General features: G+C 43.9%; 1 protein-coding gene across 3 annotated transcripts in view; it reads left to right on the top strand.

The window, feature by feature from the left end:
- Positions 1-565: 565 nt before the first annotated feature.
- Positions 566-21,969, top strand: part of sulf1 (sulfatase 1) — a gene marked incomplete at its 3' end in the record, with an annotated part of 69,010 nt that continues 47,606 nt past the window's right edge. For all 3 annotated transcript variants that reach the window (XM_084179011.1, XM_084179012.1, XM_084179013.1), the window contains exon 1: positions 566-786. The remainder of the gene's footprint in view (positions 787-21,969) is intronic.

Here is a 21,969-nt window from a genome sequence, read left to right on the forward strand (position 1 = left end):
TGGCTCGACAGGGTCAGGGGTTTAGGGGGAATTTGGGGCTGCCACCGTATGTGAGTGTGTGTGTATCCAGGTATCTTTTGTAATTCCAGGGTGTTGGGTGAAGAAAAACTGTTTAGTTGACAGTACTTTTTTTGTCAACTGTCGCAATCATTTTTCATTCTTTCTCTCTCTGCCTCTCTGCCCTGTCTCTCTCTCACTCTCTGTCCCCCCCTCTCAATCTACTCTCCCTCTGTCCCCTCCCTCTCTCTCCAACACACACACACACACACACACACACACACTCTCTTGCGCTCTCTTTCCCTCTCAGGTTACTGTGGCTGGGGGTTTTCTCTACTTGTGTCTCTCCCATACTGTGTGTGTGTCCCCCCTCTACTCTCAGCTCTACTCTCCCTCCTCTGTCCTTGTCCCTGCCTCCTGGCTGCAAGGAGCCACCCAGTAGCTAGCCTACAGAGAGCTGTGATTGGTTAGGGTAGAGTGGGACTGGACTAGAGGAGGCGGTGGGTCTACTCTGCCTCTCTGCTCAGGGACGTGTCTCAACAGATGGTTGGGGTTAAAGAGTGTTATCACATCGTAGAGAGGATTAGAGCTGAGAGGTTGTCCTCCTCTTCTCCTTCTCCAACTTCCAGAGGAGCTGAGCTGTGTGGTCCACCTCTCCTCTCCACTACTCTACCACCAAGACCAGAACTCTGCATGAGAACAAGAGAAGAAGAGACGGGGTGAAACATAGAGATCCTTATCCTTCTTTCTCACACTCTCACTCCGGCACTCTGCTCTCTTGCCTTCCAGGTACTGTGAAACTTTTTCTTTTTCACTTTCTATCTCTTTCTATTTCTATTTTTCAGTCTTTTTATGCTTCCAGGTTTCTTTCTGCTGCTAGAGCTCAAGTTTTCCCAGTAGACTTTAGTAGAGAGTTTAGAGGTGAGAGAGTCAAACACCTCTCTCTGTCTCGGTCTGTTGGCAGTGATTTATGGCAGCATGCAGAGATGTGCTACTGTTCACTGAGATACAGAGTTGTTTCACAGGCGCTCTACTCAGCACAGAGCTGTGTGTGTGTCAGAACTTCAGAGTTTTCTCTGTGAATGACAGGAATTCCCTCTGTCGCAATATTCCACAGTCCCCAAGGATTAGAATTTTAGAATGTTGGCGCAACATTCCATGAATAGAATATTGTTGTTTCATAAATACTGCATGGCTTCCTTCACGTTTAATATGGAGTTTCTGAAAAGAAAAAAGTAGATAGGATTGACTTGCACTCTGAGACCTGTGCACATGAGTGCAGTGTAGTATGTTGTCAGAGGTGGTTGCTTGTCCATTTGTGACGAGTACGTTTTTTAAATAACGCAAAATGTTCAAGTTTGAGTTATTTTGTATTGTGAATTTGATATAAATCTCGTCTCCTCCACACATGTTGTGTTTGATTCCGTAGATTCTTAACCCATGCTAGTGAACATTTTATTTTGGAGTTAGATTTTGTGGACTTGCTGAACAAACTAAACTCAGCTTGGTTACCACAACTCACCCACACAATCAGCAACACAGAGTACTTTGATAAATCTAACTAAGTGTGTTAGTTTGGTTATTTGGCTCACAGTGACAGTAGTGCCTGACTGACTAAATGAATGTTGCTGTTTGGAGTGTCTTCCTGTCTGACTACCAAATGGCACCCTATTTCCCTATATAGTGCACTACTTTCAACCTATGGACCCTTGTCAAAAGTATTGCATAATATAGGGAATTGGGTGCCATCCGGGACTGTTGGAGAGAGCGAGAGAAGAGAGAGCTGCAGTTGAATGTATGCCTCACTTCAGCCATTTAACTCCATTCAAGTGAGAAGGGAGTCATTGCCAATGAAGTGGGAATGTGATGTATAGTATTTATACCTCGCTCGGGCGCTGTGTGTGTGTTTGACCTGAGATTGTGCAGCTGTTTGATGAAAGAGTAGCAGAGTTTAGTGAGAGAGAGCTTTTGTGTGAATTTGTGTTTACCTTTCTAAGTCAGCCGTTGCTCCACTTCCTGGTTATCATCAAAGAGTGGTCTAACACAACCACCATTGCATATAGATGATCCTGTGTGGATATTCACACCAAGTCTGTTGTATTGATGAGAGGGGTGATGATAATATAATGTAGAGGGGTTTTGGCTGTAAAAGGTTGCTAGATAAGCACGTCTGCTAAATGACTAAAATGTAAATGTGAAATGGTTTGGCTGTATGAGTAGCAGTGAAATTTGATCCACTTTTCTTACTGACCTCGTGATGTAATATTTATTAAAAAATCTGCCATAAATCCTCCCACAGTAACTCACAGTAAGCCTTTTGGTAGAATAAGTTAAAGAAAAGTTTCCATACAGCATCTCTTTCAGTCGTATTGGTGGAAGAGAAACTTCACCAGCGACTCTAGCTTTAACACGACCGATGTATAACCTACCAGTTCTATGTGTGTATGTAGTTATCGGTACATACAAGGGTTCTGTGTAGAATCTCTGTACATACTAGGGTTGTGTGTAAGATCTCTGTATGTACATAGTTACTGGTATATAAAAAGGAGATTCTCTCTCATCTGCCCTTGATTAAGTAAATGGCAAGTTTATGCAGTGAGGCCGTTCAAAGCCTCTGCCAATTGGTTGCACCAGGCACAATTAGCGTAAAATGTACACGACTGGTTCTGATTTCCATGCATGTCCGTCCGTTCCTGCCATGTGCTATAGTGTAGGAAGAGAAGGCTAGAGGAGAGCTATTGAGAAGACGTTACAGTCGATTTTAGGAAGAGAAGGCTACGGTGGGATTGAGAAGGACGCTACAGTAGACAGTAGATTGTACTTTATCCACTCACTAAGTCCTCCAAAGTGCTCATTTTGACTGGCATCTAATGGTACAAAACAATTTAGATGTACACTATTTCAATTGTTCTATTTACCAAATGCAGTGTAACAGTCGTTGTTGTGATTTTATTTGCCATAGTTTGTGGTGAAGATTATACTTAGTCTAGATTATACTTAAAGTCTAGATTCTAATTAATGTCTAATGGTTGGCAGTGCCAGCTCTTATAGACGTTGTTAGTTGTAGTGAAGTAGTAGTTGTTATGCTGTCACTTGCCATAGCTAAATCATATTCAACACTATTCCCATGAAAGTTTTCTTTGAGTTTGTGGTGCATATTACTCTAAAAGTACTGGTGGAAGGGATTGCCAGCCCTAAGAGCTGTGGGAGGGGAGACCCTTAAAACAGCTTAGTGTTACTGTGTTAGCAACAACAAAAGCAGCTGTTAGGTATAACGTCAGTGGGGTTCCGGGGGGCAGCGCCAAGACAAACATTGTCCCAGTAGCTATCTGCCTCGCTCGCTGTCATTTCATTCTGACTCGGGACTCTCTGTTTGTGTTTACGTACTCGGCTTGAGTAGAGAGGGAGAGAGAGAGAAGGAGAGAGAGAAAGGAAAGTGAGGGAGGGAAAGGGATAGCGAACGAGAGTGAGAGCGAGTGAATGAGCGAGCGAGATAGGCCCTGACTGAGTCTTATAATAACACAGAGAAAATCTTAGTCATGCGAGAGAAACAGTGTGTGTGGTATGCCAGCATAAAGCCTGCATGACTGTATGTGTTGACTGACTGGTGGAAAAAATATCTATCATGTACTGTAGTGTGCCTGTGTGTTTACGACCAGACTTTGGAACATGTGTAAAGTATCTTACCTTCCCAAGTCTCTAATTTATGAAGTCCAATCCAAAACATAGGAGTATAGCGTTTTTTTCCCCTTATTTTTTTTGACGGAAAGAGAGATTTTGTGTTTATAGAATGCCCCTTTAGCCTCAAACCAGCACCACATTTTCACGGCTATTATGTCAAACAAATGGCTGTTACTATAGTGGACGACATTTCATAGATTTCTGACTGGCTAGATACTATTGTACTTTATAAGACAGGGTAGAGCCAGTTGTCAGACTCTCAGCTGTCTTACGGCTGCTAGTGTAACAAACTGCTTGGTGTAACCCTGGACTGTAACCGTTATGGTCAAAACATATTGATGCAACGGTAGCTAAGCTGCGGAGAGGTCTGTCCGTAATAAAGCTCTGCTCTGCTTTCTTGACATTGCTATCAACAAAACAAGTCCTACAGGCCCTAGTTTTGTCACACTTGGACTACTGCCCAGTCATATGGTCAAGTGCCACAAAGAGGGACATTTTACAAATTACAGTTGGCCCAGAACAGAGCAGCACATCTGGCCCTTAAACGTACACGGAGAGCTAACATCAATGACATGCATGTCAATCTCTCCTGTCTCAAAGTAGTGGAGAGATTGACTGCATCACTGCATGTCTTTGTGAGAGGTATTGACATGTTGAAATCACAGAGCTGTCTGTTTAAGCAACTAGCACACAGCTCGGACACCCATGCATACCCCACAAGACATGCCACCAGGGGTCTCTTCACAGTCCCCAAGTCCAGAACTTTATTCCACATCAAGTAACTCATTCAAGCAGTAAAATCAGATTTATAAAACGGATAAAACTACACCTTATGGAACAATGCGTACTGTGAGGACACACACAGGCATACGCACACACACACTAGAACACTCACTCTACACACACGTATGTATGATGGTATTATAAATGTTGTATTTTAGATATGTAGTGATGTAATAATGTTATGTGTACTGTTTTATTAAATGTTTTGCCTTAATTTGTTTGGACCCCAGGAAGAGTAGCTGCTGCCTCGACCGCTAATGGAGATCCTTAATAAATACAAATACAAACACGATGTCTCTCTGAGAACCAATGGGGAAGGAGAGATGGAGGGATGGAATGAGAACAAGGAGAGATGAGGACAGAGACTAAAGAGAGAGGGAAAGGGGATGGGTTACATGCAGAGATTGGTAAAGAGGGAGAAATTGGGATGGAAAGAGAGGAGAGATGGAAGAGATAAAGAGAGTGTAAACGAGTGAGCCAGTGAGTGACAAAATAACGGTCTCTTCTCAGCAGGCAGAGTGTGTTTTAGGAAGGAACCCCCCCCCCCCCCCCCCCCCCCCCCCTTCTGTCCTCCCTCTCTCCTCTTCTCCTGGTTTATCTCTCTATCCAGTCTTAATGACAGTACGGCTCCTCTCTGCAGGCTGATTGCATGGTAGAGACCGGAGAGATTGTCTATCCTCCTCTATCATCCTCTATCAAACTAAATGACTAGTATTTACCAAGCAGCAGGCAGTGAGCTCATCTTTACCAGGTTGAGTCCCAAATGGCACCCTATTCCCTAAATAGTGCACTACTATTGACCATGGCCTATAGGGCTCGGGTAAAAAGTAGTGCCCTATATAAAGAATAGTGTGCCATTTGGACCGAACAGCCTCATATTATTTGTGTGATCACTGTCTTTAGATCAGTTTCAGAGAGCCACTTTCTCTGTCGGTTGCCTTGTAGTTGGTAGTGTTCTAGCAGAGATAGAGAGTGTGTGTGTGTGTGTGTGTAGTTGGTAGTGTTCTAGCAGAGATAGAGAGTGTGTGTGTGTAGTTGGTAGTGTTCTAGCAGAGATAGAGAGTGTGTGTGTGTAGTTGGTAGTGTTCTAGCAGAGATAGAGAGTGTGTGTGTGTGTAGTTGGTAGTGTTCTAGCAGAGATAGAGTGTGTGTGTGTAGTTGGTAGTGTTCTAGCAGAGATAGAGAGTGTGTGTGTGTAGTTGGTAGTGTTCTAGCAGAGATAGAGAGTGTGTGTGTGTGTGTGTGTGTGTGTGTGTGTGTGTAGTTGGTAGTGTTCTAGCAGAGAGAGTGTGTGTGTGTGTGTGTGTGTGTAGTTGGTAGTGTTCTAGCAGAGATAGAGAGAGTGTGTGTGTGTGTAGTTGGTAGTGTTCTAGCAGAGATAGAGTGTGTGTGTGTAGTTGGTAGTGTTCTAGCAGAGATAGAGAGTGTGTGTGTGTGTGTGTGTGTGTGTAGTTGGTAGTGTTCTAGCAGAGATAGAGTGTGTGTGTGTAGTTGGTAGTGTTCTAGCAGAGAGAGTGTGTGTGTGTGTGTGTAGTTGGTAGTGTTCTAGCAGAGATAGAGAGAGTGTGTGTGTGTGTAGTTGGTAGTGTTCTAGCAGAGATAGAGTGTGTGTGTGTGTGTGTGTGTAGTTGGTAGTGTTCTAGCAGAGATAGAGAGTGTGTGTGTGTGTGTGTGTGTGTAGTTGGTAGTGTTCTAGCAGAGAGAGTGTGTGTGTGTGTGTGTAGTTGGTAGTGTTCTAGCAGAGATAGAGAGTGTGTGTGTGTAGTTGGTAGTGTTCTAGCAGAGAGAGAGTGTGTGTGTGTGTGTAGTTGGTAGTGTTCTAGCAGAGATAGTGTGTGTGTGTGTGTGTGTAGTTGGTAGTGTTCTAGCAGAGATAGAGTGTGTGTGTGTGTGTGTGTAGTTGGTAGTGTTCTAGCAGAGAGAGAGTGTGTGTGTGTGTAGTTGGTAGTGTTCTAGCAGAGATAGAGAGTGTGTGTGTGTGTGTGTGTAGTTGGTAGTGTTCTAGCAGAGATAGAGAGTGTGTGTGTGTGTAGTTGGTAGTGTTCTAGCAGAGATAGAGTGTGTGTGTGTGTGTGTGTGTGTAGTTGGTAGTGTTCTAGCAGAGATAGAGAGTGTGTGTGTGTGTGTAGTTGGTAGTGTTCTAGCAGAGATAGTGTGTGTGTGTAGTTGGTAGTGTTCTAGCAGAGATAGTGTGTGTGTGTGTGTGTAGTTGGTAGTGTTCTAGCAGAGATAGAGAGTGTGTGTGTGTGTGTAGTTGGTAGTGTTCTAGCAGAGATAGTGTGTGTGTGTGTAGTTGGTAGTGTTCTAGCAGAGATAGAGAGTGTGTGTGTGTGTGTGTGTTGTTGGTAGTGTTCTAGTATGAAGCTACAGAGCTAAACAGTCGCCGTAAAGTTTCCTTGGGTTTTTAAGAGCAAGAAATGCATGCACTCACACGCACGCACACTCTGCAGTGGTCTGTTCCGGGGTGCTCACAATAACACCCCCAAGTGTTTACGCAGTCTTCCTCTCTGGAGCTAGAGGTGTCATGGAAGGTAAATGAGAAGGTGAACAAGACAATACATCGAATACGTTTGTGTTTTGTTTTAAGTAGTGTCAGTCTTCACCTCTCTTTTCTCAATCTTGATGAGCAGTTGTGAAGTTCCGTGTCCTGGACTGTAACCTCACAAGTTAGGGTGCTGTGCATTCAGCCAGAACAAAGTTAAGATGTAGTTACATAGTGAGTGAGTTGATGGACACATGGGCCCTGTGGTTTGTTGCAGTGTGTGAGAGTGAATGGGAGTGGGAGCGGAGAAGTCCTTTGCTGTGTTACTGCACGTGGATGCAGCAGGGGCTTATAGCAAGCACAAGAGAGAGGGGAGGGAGGGAGGAGGAGAAAAGGGGGAAGTTGAGAGGAAAGAAGAGAGGCGGAAAGAAGAAAGGGGAGGTGTGAACATGGGAGGAGAAGAGGAGGGGGATGAAGAGAGGAGAGAGAGGCCTCATTAGGAGTGCAGGGTCAGGGCTGAGTATGTTGTGATCAGAGGATAGGCCTCGCTATTATTATACTGTTATTTAGGCTTACACACACACACACACACACACACAGAGCGAGAGATTTGAAATGTCTACTTCTCAGATAGAGTTCAATGTGTCAAATCGGAGGGCCTGTTGTCTGGACCTCTGGCAGTCTCTATGGGGGTGCCACAGGGTTCAATTCTCGGGCCGGCTCTATTCTCTGTGTATATCAATGATGTTGCTCTTGCTACTGGTGACGCTCGGATCCACCTCTATGCAGACGACACCATTTTGTATAAATCTGGCCCTTCATTGGACACTGTGTTAACAAACCTCCAAACAAGCTTCAACGCCATACAACACTCCTTCCGTAGCCTCCAACTGCTCTTAAACACTAGTAAAACTAAATGCATGCTCTTCAACCGAACGCTGCTTGCACCCGCCCACCCGACTAGAATCACTACTCTCGGCGGGTCTGACCTAGAGTATGTGGACAACTACAAATACCTAGGTGTCTGGTTAGACTGTAAACTCACCTTCCAGACTCACATTAAGCATCTCCAATCAAAAGTTAGATCTAGAATCGGCTTCCTATTTCGCAACAAAGCCTCCTCCACTCATGCTGCCAAACATGCCCTCGTAAAACTGACTATCCTACCGATCCTTGACTTCGGCGATGTCATTTACAAAATAGCCTCCAACACTCTACTCAGCAAATTGGATGTAGTCTATCACAGTGCCATCCGTTTTGTCACCAAAGCCCCATATACTACCCACCATTGTGACCTGTACGCTCTTGTTGGCTGGCCCTCACTACATATTCGTCGCCAAACCCACTGGCTCCAGGTCATCTATAAATCACTGCTGGGCAAATCCCCATCTTATATTAGCTCACTGGTCACCATAGCAACACCCACCCATAGTCTGCGCTCCAGCAGGTATATCTCACTGGTCATCCCCAAAGCAAACACCTCCTTTTGGCCGCCATTCCTTCCAGTTCTCTGCTGCCAATGACTGGAACGAACTGCAAAAATCTCTGAAGCTGGAGACACTTATCTCCCTCACTAACTTTAGGCGTCAGTTGTCAGAGCAGCTTACCGATCACTGCACCTGTACACAGCCCATCTGTAATTAGCCCATCCAACTACCTCATCCCCATATTGTTATTAATTTGGCTAATTTGCACCCCAGTATCTCTATTTGCACATCATCTTTTGCACATCTATCATTTCAGTGTTAATACGAAATTGTAACTATTTTGCACTATGGCCTATTTATTGCCTTACCTCCATAATTTACTACATTCGCACACACTGTATATATATTTTCTGTTGTATTTTTGACATTATGTTTTGTTTACCCAATATGTAACTCTGTGTTGTTGTTTTTATCGCACTGCTTTGCTTTATCTTGGCCAGGTCGCAGTTGTAAATGAGAACTTGTTCTCAACTGGCTTACCTGGTTAAATAAAGGTGAAATAAAAAATTTAAATAAATTATTTTGGAACTTTTGTGAGTGTAATGTTTACTGTAAATTTGTATTGTTTATTTCACTTTTGTTGATCTATTTCACTTTCCCATGCCAATAAAGCTCTTAAATAGACAATTGAATTGAATTGAAAGACGGTTACATACACAAACACACACACAGAGTGAAAGACGCATTCACGTTCTTACATACACACACACACAAAATACATGTACATGCTTATGGACACACACAAACATGTTTTGAGCAAAGGGCAAGCACGGGAGCAGAAACGGGCAAACATGGTTAACGTGTACACACACACACGTGTACACACACACTAACCACAACCCCTCGTCCTCCCCTCCTACCCCCCAGAAGCCTGCAGTGTCCCTGCCTTGTCATCCCCGTTGTCCCATAATCTGCTCCCTGGGGAGCAGCAATCTGTTTCTGATTGTCAAGAGAAAGGGTCCTGCCTGTATCACGTACCATTAAGCAGGCTGTCAGAATGCATCCATCCATTGGCCCAATGGTAGTAAGGCTGGGGGGTTGGGAGAAGTGGTGGCCCCTGGGGGATCCAAACCTTTCATCCACCGACTATACAGAATGGAGATAATAAGGGAGGAAGGAGGGAGATGGAGGGGGGAGATGAGAGGGAGGGAGGGGGGAGATGGGAAGGGGGAGGGAGGGAGGGAGGGATTTGTGATGAACACAGCCCTCGGCTCTCGCTCGCTCTCTCTTGCGCTCTCTCTCTCTTGCGCTCTCTCTCTCTCCTCTCTCTCCTCTCTTGATGGTTGGACAGCTCCACTAATAAAAGCCAGCATGCGTTTGCTTCAGCTCCTCTGCTCCCTTTCTTCCCTCTGCCCCGGAGCACACACACATTCAGACGCTGCCAGTGCCCCTCGTGTGTGTGTTGACTAGGGTCTTCATGGTATAGGGTCTTTATTATATATATATATATATATATATATATATATATATATATATATATATATATATATATATTATTATTATTATTTTATTTTTTAAAAGTTGGATATCGTAACCTAATACATCCGGTGCTTACATTTTACATTTTTAGTCATTTAGCAGACGCTCTTATCCAGAGCGACTTACAGTTAGTGAGTGCATAAATTTTTCATACTGGCCCCCCGTGGGAATCGAACCCACAACCCTGGCATTGCAAGCGCCATGCTCTACCAACTGAGCTACAGGAGGCCTAGGGTCTTTATGTTATAGGGTCTAGGGTCTTTATGGTATAGGGTCTAAGGTGTTTATGATATAGGGTCTTTATGGTCTAGGGCCTTTATGGTATAGAGTCTTTATGGTATAGGGTCTTTAGGGTATAGGGTATTTATGGTATAGGGTCTAGGGTCTTTATGGTGTAACTTCTTTATGGTATAGGGTCTAAGGTCTTTATGGTATATGGTCTTTATGGTATGGAGTGTTGATGGTATAGGGTCTAGCGTCTTTATGGTATAGGGCCTTTATGGTATAGGGTCTTTATGGTCTAGGGTATTTATGGTGTAACTTCTTTATGGTATAGGGTCTTTATGGTATAGAGTATGGTCTAGGGTCTTTATGGTATAGGGTCTTTATGGTGTAACTTCTTTATGGTATAGGGTCTTTATGGTATAGGGTCTATGGTCTTTATGGTGTAACTTCTTTATGGTATAGGGTCTTTATGGTATAGGGTCTAAGGTCTTTATGGTATAGGGTCTAGGGTCTTTATGGTATGGAGTGTTGATGGTATAGGGTCTAGCGTCTTTATGGCATAGGGTCTTTATGGCATAGGGTCTTTATGGCATAGGGTCTTTATGGCATAGGGTCTTTATGGTCTAGGGTCTTTATGGTCTAGGGTCTTTATGGTCTAGGGTCTTTATGGTCTAGGGTCTTTATGGTCTAGGGTCTTTATGGTCTAGGGTCTTTATGGTCTTTATGGTCTAGGGTCTTTATGGTCTAGGGTCTTTATGGTCTAGGGTCTTTGTGGTCTTTGGGCTAGGGTCTTTGGTCTAGGGTCTTTATGGTCTAGGGTCTTTATGGTCTAGGGTCTTTGTGGTCTTTGGGCTAGGGTCTTTGGTCTAGGGTCTTTATGGTCTAGGGTCTTTATGGTCTTTGGGCTAGGGTCTTTATGGTATAGGGTCTAGTACTCCAAGATGGCGTAGTAGTGCGGTCGTGTATTGTGTTGTGTCCTCGTGTAAATAGCCTTTTTTTTTTTCGTATATATTTCTCTATCTCACTTTCCATTCTTTAATCTAAATATACTTTCCTGCAACCTGCCTCACCCAATGTGGAACGAATTCTATTATTTCTTTATTTTTATCAAGAACCTACGGCTGAAACTAGCCAGCTAATTAGCTACTTGCTATTAGCCACCGTTAGCGGCCTTCACCACTGTCCGTGGCCTGCACTACCTACCAGCCAGTTCTAGCCTGGACAATTATCGGATTTTCTTCCGGAATCACTGGACCTTAACTCCGGACCATCGCAACTAGCTAACTGCAACAGAATGGCTGTTGTTGGCTAGTATCCACTTCCCGACGTACCAGTTAGCCTTTAGCTAGCCTCGAGCCAGGCCCATCTCCCGGCTATCTACCTCTCTGTCAACCGGACGGGACCTCCTAGGGTCGACACGGAGCCCCGCCGATCCATCACGTCTGGTCTGCCGTAATCGTCTGTGGTTTCAACAGGCTTCGCGTTGCGACGACCACGAAGATCCATCTGCTAGCCCCAGCCCGCTAGCACGCGCAATCAACAGCCGTGCCTCCTGCTCGCCTGTGCTTTAGCAGCCTACGATCTGCTCCCGGACTTACTTAGTGCTGTTCACTGGACCTTATGATCACTCAGCTACACAGCTAATGCCTGCTGGACTGTTCCTTTACACGGTACCCCATCCTGTTTATCTGTTTAGCCTCAGCCCAAACTTTCATCGCCATTACCATTTGTTATCTTAGCCCTCTCGAATAACACCTGTGATTGCGTTATGCCTCTCTCCCATGTCAATATGCCTAGCCTATTGCTGTTTGGGTTAGTTCTTATTATACAATTTCACTGTAGAGCCCCAAGTTCAGCTCAACCAGCCTCAGAGAGCTCCTTTGTCCCACCCCCCATACACACGGAGACCGGCTCAATCGGTACCTCCAGTGATGCTATCTCTTTCATAGTTACCCAATGCTTAGGTTTACCTCCACTGTACTCATATCCTTCCATATTATTGTCTGTACATAATGCCCTGAATCTATTCTACAACGCCCGGAAATCTGCCCCCTTTCTCTATACCCAACTCATTAGAAGACCAGTTCTTAAAGCCTTTAGTCGTATCCTTATTCTATTCCTCCTCTGTTCCTCTGTTGATGTAGAGGTTAACCCAGGCCCTGTAGCCCCCAGTATCACTCCTACCTCCCAGGCGCTATCATTTGTTGACTTCTGTAACCGTAAAAGCCTTGGTTTCTTGCATGTTAACATCAGAAGTCTCCTCCCCAAGTTTGAGTTATTCACTGTGTTAGCACACTCTGCCAACCCTGATGTTCTAGCAGTGTCTGAATCTTGGCTTAGGAAGGCCACCAAAAATTCAGAAATCTCCATTCCGAACTACAACATTTTCCAACACCCACCCGTAGTATGCGTTCCAGCAGGTATATCTCACTGGTCATCCCCAAATCCAACACCTCCTTTGGCCGTCATTCCTTCTAGTTCTCTGCTGCCAATGACTGGAACGAACTGCAAAAATCTCTGAAGCTGGAGACACTTATCTCCCTCACTAACTTTAAGCATCAGTTGTCAGAGCAGCTTACCGATCACTGCACCTGTACACAGCCCATCTGTAATTAGCCCACCCAACTAACTCATCCCCATATTGTTATTTACATTGTTATTTATTTTGCTCATTTGCACCCCAGTATCTCTATTTGCACGTCATCTTCTGCACATCTATCACTCCAGTGTTAATACTAAATTGTAATTATTTTGCACTATGGCCTATTTATTGCCTTACCTCTTACTACATTTGCACACACTGTATATAGATTTTCTATTGTGTTATTGACTGTACGTTTTGTTTTTGTTTATTCCATATGTAACTCTGTGTTGTAGTTTTTATCGCACTGCTTTGCTTTATCTTGGCCAGGTCGCAGTTGTAAATGAGAACTTGGCTTACCTGGTTAAATAAAGGTGAAAAATAAATAAATAGTGTCTTTATGGTATAGGGTCTGTAGGGTCTTTATGGTATAGGGTCTACGGTCATTATGGTATAAGGTCTTTATGGTATATGGTCTAGGGTCTTTATGGTATAAGGTCTTTATGGTATAGGGTCTATGGTCTTTATGGTATATGGTCTAGGGTCTTTATGGTATAAGGTCTTTATGGTATAGGGTTTATGGTCTTCATGGTATATGGTCTAGGGTCTTTATGGTATAAGGTTTTTATGGTATAGGGTCTAGGGTCTTTATGGTCTTGGGTCTTTATGGTCTTGGGTCTTTATGGTCTAGGGTCTTTATTGTATAGGGTCTGTAGGGTCTTTGGGCTAGGGTCTTTATGGTCATGGGTCTTTATGGTATAGGGTCTTTATGGTATAGGGTCTTTATGGTATAGGGTCTAGGGTCTTTATGGTATAGGGTCTTTATGGTATAGGGTCTTTATGGTATAGGGTTTTTAGGGTCTTTATGGTATAAGGTCTAGGGTCTTTATGGTATAGGGTCTATGGTCTTTATGGTATAGGGTCTAGGGTCTTTATGGTATAAGGTCTAGGGTCTTTATGGTATAGGGTATTTATGGTATAGGGTCAAAGGTCTTTATGGTATAGGGTCTAGGGTCTTTATGGTATAACGTTTTTATGGTATAGGGTCTTTATGGTATAGGGTTTTTAGGGTCTTTATGGTATAGGGTATTTATGGTATAGGGTCAAAGGTCTTTATGGTATAGGGTCTAGTGTCTTTATGGTATAGGGTCTAGGGTCTTTATGGTATAGGGTCTAGAGTCTTTATAGTATAGGTTCTTTGTTATGTAGATGTTGCCCTGAGCAGTGGTTTACAATTGCGCCGAATAGCTGTAAACATATTGCTGTGTCATGTTTGCCCAGATCTGAGATGCAGAAAGAACAGAAACATGGTGAAGTGCTGTTTCTCTCAATGCTTTCATCAATTTGTGAAAGGCTGGAGGAAGTTAGAAGTGGTGACAGACAATGGCCTTAGGGTGAAAGAAGTTGGATATAATATCTCTGCTGTAAATGTCCTAAAGAGTGATAAACTGAAGGAGTGAGAATGATTGCGCGACAGAGCGCTACTTGGCAGAATATTGTCTTTAAGGAGTGGTTGGCTTAAATACAGTGTGTTAAGGCTGGCAGGTGCTGTAGTGTGTGCCAGGACAGATAAAGGTAATTGAATTACAAATGATGCTACGCACGCCTCAGAAAGCCACACGCATAGCGCCCAGGGCAATAGAAAGGAGAGGAGTACAAATGACAGGTTCAGTACGCCTAAGTTTGACTGACTGACTGTGTGTGCGCATGTCTGACTGACATAAAGTATGTACTCACACATGCACAGACTGTCGATGAGTTTGAGTGCAAGCATGTGTAGGCCCATGTGTGAGAGACAATGAGAGACATGGATAGCGGAGGGGAGTGAAATGCATAGAACAGATGCCATGGGGACGAGAACACAGAGATTTATTTTTTTACAAGCGCTAGGTATCATGTGTTACTCGTGGCAGTCATGGCTGTAGATTGTTTATGACAGCCTGGGTCTGGCAGCCTGGTTCTCAGGGTCTCTGTCTCTCTGGGTTTCCTGAGAATACGCCTGCACATGCTCCACATTCTGGGGGTGTAGCGTTTCACGCTACCGTTCCCGGGACACAGGCACATTAGCCGGGAGCTTGCTGATAGAGCTGCTACCTCTGTCTGTCTGGAATCCACAACTGTAGCGTGAAAGAGTAGAGGACGTTTTCAGCATTCATAAATGTGTGTGTTTTTTGTGCACACATGGAATCCAGAGTACATTGAGATGTATAGTGTAATTAATACTGCCTGCAGTTCCTTAGTCTATATCAGGTGATGGCATGAGCCCAGTTGTATGGTGCAACTGCAGTACCCTAGTTTGTATTACACTAGTTTGTAGTACCCTAGTTTGTAGTGCTTTCATCTTCAGTACCATAAGACATTGCACAGGAAGCGTTGGGATGTAGGTTTTGTTTTTGCTACTCTGTTGATTGACACATGAGCTAATTAAATGTATAAATTAATTAAATGGCTCTGGTTACTCTGTAGAGAGAATTGGGATGCATCCCAAATAGCAGCAGTGCACTACTTTTGACCAGGCACCATAGGGAATAGGGTGCCATTTGGGACGCACACTTGTTGTATCCAACAAAGCACTGTGAAACCTCTTGTGTTAATCCTGGTGTTTGGATTACACTTGAAGTTGAACTCCATTCGTGTGGTTCCTGTGGTGTAGCAATTTGTCATACACACACACACACACACGCAGTCCACAAAGTCCACAAACAAGCCCCAAATTGCTCTATGCCATGTCAAAACAATTGTCCTGCCCTTTTAAACAAGTCTGTAGAACAAGTGGCTCTGTTCTGGAGGAGGAGCATTAATCACTTGAGAAAGACTGTTCGCGTCCCAAATGGCACCCTATTCCCTGTATAGTGCACTACTTTTGACCAGAGCACTAAAGTCCTTTAAAATATGGAATAGGGTGCCATTATTATTTGATATGCAGACTTAGTTTTGGTCATTAACTAGTTCAGCAGAGTATTTTCTTACGCCTGTGTCAATGAATAACCTGCTCTAAATAGCAAGCATGGCTATTCCCACTGATGACACATCTGAATGACACACGCTCACTCTCACTCACAGCTGAATGACTCAACACCAGGGCCGATCCTTAGTCCAACAACTTGTTCCTTATAGCTTCTCTTTATTTCTCTCCTTCTCAGAAAGAAGGCCTCATGTTCATGAAAGAGAGATTTTAGTCTTAAGACTTGAATCTGTGCCACACTTCTCAAGTCAGTGATCAGTGCAGCAACATTCATTCCGGGTGGGTAAAATACAGAGCTTTTATTTAAAAAAATGCTACTGCCTCGCTTTGGTCTCTCTCAATCTCGCTCTCGCTCTCTCTCTCGCTCTCTCTCTCGCTCTCTCTCTCTCTCTCTCTCTCTCTCTCTCTCTCGCTCTCTCTGTCACTCTCTCTCTCTCTCTCTCTCTCGCTCTCTCTGTCACTCTCTCTCTCTCGCTCTCTCTCTCTGTCGCTCTCTCTCTCTCTCTCTCTCTGTCGCTCTCTCTCTCTCGCTGTCTGTCTGTCTGTGTCTCGCTCTCTATCTCTCTGTGCCACTATGCTGCTGATTTCATGGAAAATAAGTAGATGTCTTTATTCTTAACAATGACCTCAGTCGAAACCCATTGAAACAATTTGCTCCACTTCTTTTTTGTGGTTTTGGGGAGTCATTTATGCAAGAAATATTTGATTGTGGCACACAGAGAGGAGAAAGCCACCCATCACGAGTGCGTTTGACTGACAGATTTAGTCCATAGACTGTTTTAAATGGGAGAACCTGGTTTCTGTCCCAAATGTTACCCTATTTCCTATGTAGTGTACTACTTTTGACCAGAGGCCATATGGTAGTGCACTATATACAGCCGTGGTCAAAAGTTTTGAGAATGACACAAGTATTGGTCTTCACAAAGTTCGGTAAAAAAAAGGTTTTTGTTTGTCCACCTGCCTCTTGAGGATCGACCACAAGTTCTCAATGGGATTAAGGTCTGGGGAGTTTCCTGGCCATGGACCCAAATGTCCATGTTTTGTTCCCCGAGCCACTTAGTTATCACTTTTGCCTTATGGCAAGGTGCTCCATCATGCTGGAAAAGGTATTAGTCGTCACCAAACTGTTATTTGATGGTTGGGAGAAGTTGCTCTCAGAGGATGTGTTGGTACCATTCTTTATTCATGCTGTGTTCTTATGCAAAATTGTGAGTGAGCCCACTCCCTTGGCTGAGAAGCAACCCCACACATGAATGGTCTCAGGATGCTTTACTGTTGGCATGACACAGGACTGATGGTAGCAGTGTGGGACTAGTAGAGACACCAAGGCCTCCTGCGGACCCCTTTAGGTTGTCATTGGTTGAGACATAAATAATTATATTTTTATATTTTTCTCTTAGAGGTTAGCCTGTATCTTGGAAGTTGGCTAACAATGATTAAATGCACACAATAATACAATCATTGTGGATAGTCAGATTAATATAATAGTTAGTTTAAAACGTTTACATGCTTTGCAAGAAGAACAATAATCCTGTTTACATGGACACATCTGAAATCAGACTACCTGATGGGACTTAAATAAATGCAGAAAATCTCCAATCAAAATAAACGTTTTACCACAGCGACCATGTTATTTTTTATTCTGAGTTCTGACATATAAAGTTTGTGTGTGAAAACTATTTCTAAGATGCATACTTTCAGTTTTTCCGAACTCACTTCACTCATGCATAAGAGGGAGGCTTGCGCTACCAGTGATGGCACATGCGCAGATCAAAAACACAGCTGGAATGCCGATTAAGCAGTTTACATGTCCTAATAATTCAAAAGATTGCTCAGAAAACCAGGTGTTTTAATAGGCGAATGCTTACTTACATTTTGACCTTACGCCGATTTAAGATAAGCAGAGTAAGGTGTTTACATGACTATTGCTATACTCGGCCTATTGCCATAATCAGTTCAATGTCGAATTATTACTGTGCATGTAAACATACTTGATGTCTACTGTTCATTTGCAGATGGCCCACATCTGAATGGTTAGGGCTGTGGTGTGGTCCTGGTTGGTTGATTTATTACTTAGTTAAGCAGTTTGTTAGCTATAGTTAGGCTTACATGTTAGTTGCATGTTAGCTAGCTTGTTGGCTAGTAAGGAATGTTATTGTAACTGAGAGACATACTATGTACAGTACGTTGAGAGGGAGAAAGTGTGCATCTTTCAAACACACACATACACGTTCTCCCTCACAAACACACAGTACACACACAGAGTCAACTCCCGACTTTTCCGAAACAGCTGCCCTCTTGTGTTTTAATCATTTCCCTCTTAGCGTTCTCAAAGCCCCTCAGCGTTCCCAGCAAAGTTCCCAACGGACCACCTGGTGGCCGGGCTGCTTCAGTCTTTGATGTCCGTGGGAGCTGGATTAATTTAATGATATATTTACATGGACACATAATTAATGATGATGGGCTGGCAGCCTGGGGCTGGGGATGGGCTGTAAGGGCACTACAAAGGGGCTCTCTAAGGGTCTCAGGGCAAAGGGTGTAGGGTTTAGGGGTTGAACTCAGGCCACCGGTACATATTCAGGTTTCATACAACCAAGGCACCCCTTTATTTACACAACCGAAGTGTTGGTGTTGCTGCAATCCAAATCTCTGTTGATTTATAGTTTTCAGAAATCAGTTGTCAATACTGGACTTGAATCATATACCTCCTTATTTTGTGACAGAAGTGTCACTGGAGTGTATTGGTTTGTGTGTGTAGTTTTGTGTGTGTGTGTGTGGTAGCTAAGGACACTCCTTCAGTCCATGGGCTGGACAGCAGTGTGGGGGGGAGCTCCTGTCTTGACCAGTATTGGTGGGCACCGTGCCCTACCCCACTACTCCCCTCTACTCCGGCCTACTCAGGGCACCCTGGGCCCTCCTCACAAAGACTCTCCTCAGTGTACCAGGCCCTGTGGCATGCACCCAGCCAAATTCCCCTACAGGATTAGAGCAGCATTTGGAACAAACCTCAATATTAAGCTGATGTGGCTCCATAATAATTTCCCCCCTCTGAAAAACAAGTAGGAGTAATCAAGGCTGGGCTGAAATATGGGAGCGGTGTCAGAACCAAATCAGGAGATTCCCTGTTTCTCCCTCTTCTACACACAAAGATATTCCTCATACATTCTCTCATGTTTTATTTGTCATCTCTGCAGGCACACATATTCCTAATCCATACTCTCTCTCTCTCTCTCTCTCTCTCTCTCTCTCTCTCTCTCTCTCTCTCTCTCTCTCTCTCTCTCTCTCTCTCTCTCTCTCTCTCTCTCTCTCTCTCTCTCTCTCTCTCTCTCTCTCTCTCTCTCTCTCTCTCTATTATCCTTCATTGCTACACAGCCCATAGCTCTCTTTCTCAATAGGTGGAGTCCCTCACTGAACTACAGTACACTCAGAAACTATGGCAACCCTGACCGTGCCCTGACCTGAGTGGTTATGTGGCTTTGATCGAGGCTAGTTTAGACTAACCTCAGCCACCTGGGCTGGGCTGGCTACACACAACACACACACATGGGTTACAAAGGAGGGGGGGGGGGGAATGAGTGTGTGCTCAAGTGTGTGAAGTCCACCCAAGCCCAGGAGGTAGGGGGAAACCATTACAAGCCCCAGAGGGACAATGGTGGATTGTGGTTAAGGAGCTTTGGGAAGCCCTCTGATTGGCTGTGCATTCCTTACAGCCACAGCTAACGCACAACACTCACACACACATACAAGACCGCTAGCGCACGACATGGCAGACGGATTGCATCTGGCTCAGTCTTCTGTTTGGCAGCACTGTCTTGTGCATTTATCAGTCATTACTGAACAATGAAGAAAATATAACAATGGAGGAAAGAGGAGGAAGAGGGACATGAAACAAGACACTGATTGATCCTTAAAGATCCTCATCTTTCCCCTGAAAGTCAACTGTCCCGATCATCAGAACCCCTTAACCTTCTGGAACTAGAACCCTCCATCCATTTTGTTTCTTGTCTTGCTGAACAGGAACAGTTCTGTTGGAGGAGAGGTTCTAAGGGTCAAACCTAAACCAGATGTCACTGGGACCCTGAGGTAAGTCCCTCATTCATAAAAGGCCTGCTCGTTAGGGACAATGGCCATTTCAAAGCACCTCAACCCCCCCCCCTCTCTCTCCCTCTCTCTTTTTGATTCTCGCTCTTTCCCTCTTTCTCCCCCCTCTCTCTCCCTCAATGCAGAAGAGAGGAGGAAGTAGGGCCTGATGGCATAGTTAGCATTCTGCGTGCTGCTGGAGTGTGTAATGTATGCTACAGGACACAGACCATAGCTGTCTCTCGCTCCCTATACAGCTGCAATGCTTTACTTGTAATGCATGGTTAGTAGTGAAGGGAGGGGTTGTTTTATATCGGGGGTGAAAGAATAAGACATTAGTCATGAAAGTAAAGATTATCATGGTGTCTCCCAATTAGCACCCTAAACGGCACCCTATTCTCATAGGGCTCAGGTCAAAAGTAGTACACTATGTAAGGGAACAGGGTGCCATTTGGGACGCAAACTCAGTGTTGATGGCCATTAATCTGAAAATTGCACATTTCGTACTCCATCTGGCAGCTGTGGACTGACTGAAACTCCATAGTGCCGTTTTTGTTTTGGTCGACTTTGAACCCCCGCCCCCAGGCCCTTTTCTTCTCCTGGCCGACGGGCCCGTCCCCAATATTCTACCACTGCAGCTGAGCCCTTGATGAGTACAGTAAAGGAGTAATGAGTAATTTAAAGGCTCATTAGTGGAGCTAATCCTCCAAAACAATTAGGAAGCAGAAACAGTATGACTCTGTAGAAGTCAGGTTGAGTCCCAAATGGCACCCTATTCCCTACGGGCCCTGGTCAAAAGTAGTGCACTAAATAGGTAATATAGGGTGCCATTTGGGACATAGACTCTGGGTCTGGCATAAAAGACCTCTTGTTTTCTACAGATGTATAGAACCATGGGATGTTTGTGGGGGGAAGATAAATGTTTTTGCCCCTCTTGCTAAGTTGAGGGTCTTTGGTCTGTAGTTCGCTTTGGTCGGGTTCACTTAAGCTTTCTCAAGAGGTCATTCCTTTTTAAATGTGTCAGTTTGGTCTGAAGGTAAAGGTTAAGAAAAACAATGCTGCTCTTAGAGAGAAAAAAAGTTATGAGAAATTCTTGACTTCTGATCAAGAATTCTCATATTTCCTTTACATTTGGAGACTTTCTATCACTCTTCTGAAATATGCCAAATACCTTCCATATGCAGAGCATTTGTAATGCCAGATAACAGAATAATACATGACAATATTCTAGTAAACTATTCCCTCAGGTTTGAACACATCCTGAAGGTTATCATTATGTGTATCCCAAATGGAACCCTATTAACATAGGGCTCTGGTCAGAAGTAGTGCACTGCATAGGGAATAGGGTGGCATTTGGGGCATACTGTGACTTCAGAAAGTATTCATACCCCTTGACTTTTGCACATTTTGTTGTGGTACAGCCTGAATTAAAAATGGATTAAATATATTTTTTTCCCTCACCCATCTACACACACAATACCCTTGGCCTTGTGTTTTAGGTTATTGTCCTGCTGAAAGGTGAATTAATCTCCCAGTGTCTGTTGGAAAGCAGACTGAACCAGGTTTTCCTCTAGGATTTTGCCTGTGCTTAGCTCCATTCAGTTTCTTTTTTATCCTGAAAAACTCACCTGTCCTTAACGATTACAAGCATACTCATAACACCACTATCCATGAAGATATGGAGAGGGGTACTCAGTAATGTGTTGTATTGGATTTGCCCCAAACATAACACTTTTTATTCAGGACAAAATGTTAATTGCAGTATTACTTTAGTGCCTTGTTTTTTTTCTGTACAGTCTTCCTTATTTTCACTCTGCCAATTTGGTTAGTATTGTAGAGTAACTACAATGTTGTTGATCCATCCTCAGTTTTCTCTTATCACAGCCATTAAACTCGAACTGTTCAAAAGTCACTATTGGCCTCGTGGTGAAATCCCTGAATGGTTTCCTTCCTCTCCGGCAACTGAGTTAGGAAGGACGCCTGTATCTTTGTTGTGACTGGGTGTATTGATACACCATCCAAAGTGTAATTAATAACTTCACCATGCTCAAAGGGATATTCAATGTCAGCTTTTTGTATTTTCACCCATCTACTAATAGGTGCCCTTCTTTGAGAGGCATTGGAAAGTCTCCCATGTCTTTGTGGTTGAATCTCTTTGAAATTCACTGCTCAACTGAGGGACCTTAAAGATAATTGTGTGGGGTACAGA

Source organism: Coregonus lavaretus (genome assembly GCF_964263955.1).
Source record: "Coregonus lavaretus genome assembly, chromosome: 2".
NCBI lineage: Eukaryota > Metazoa > Chordata > Actinopteri > Salmoniformes > Salmonidae > Coregonus > Coregonus lavaretus.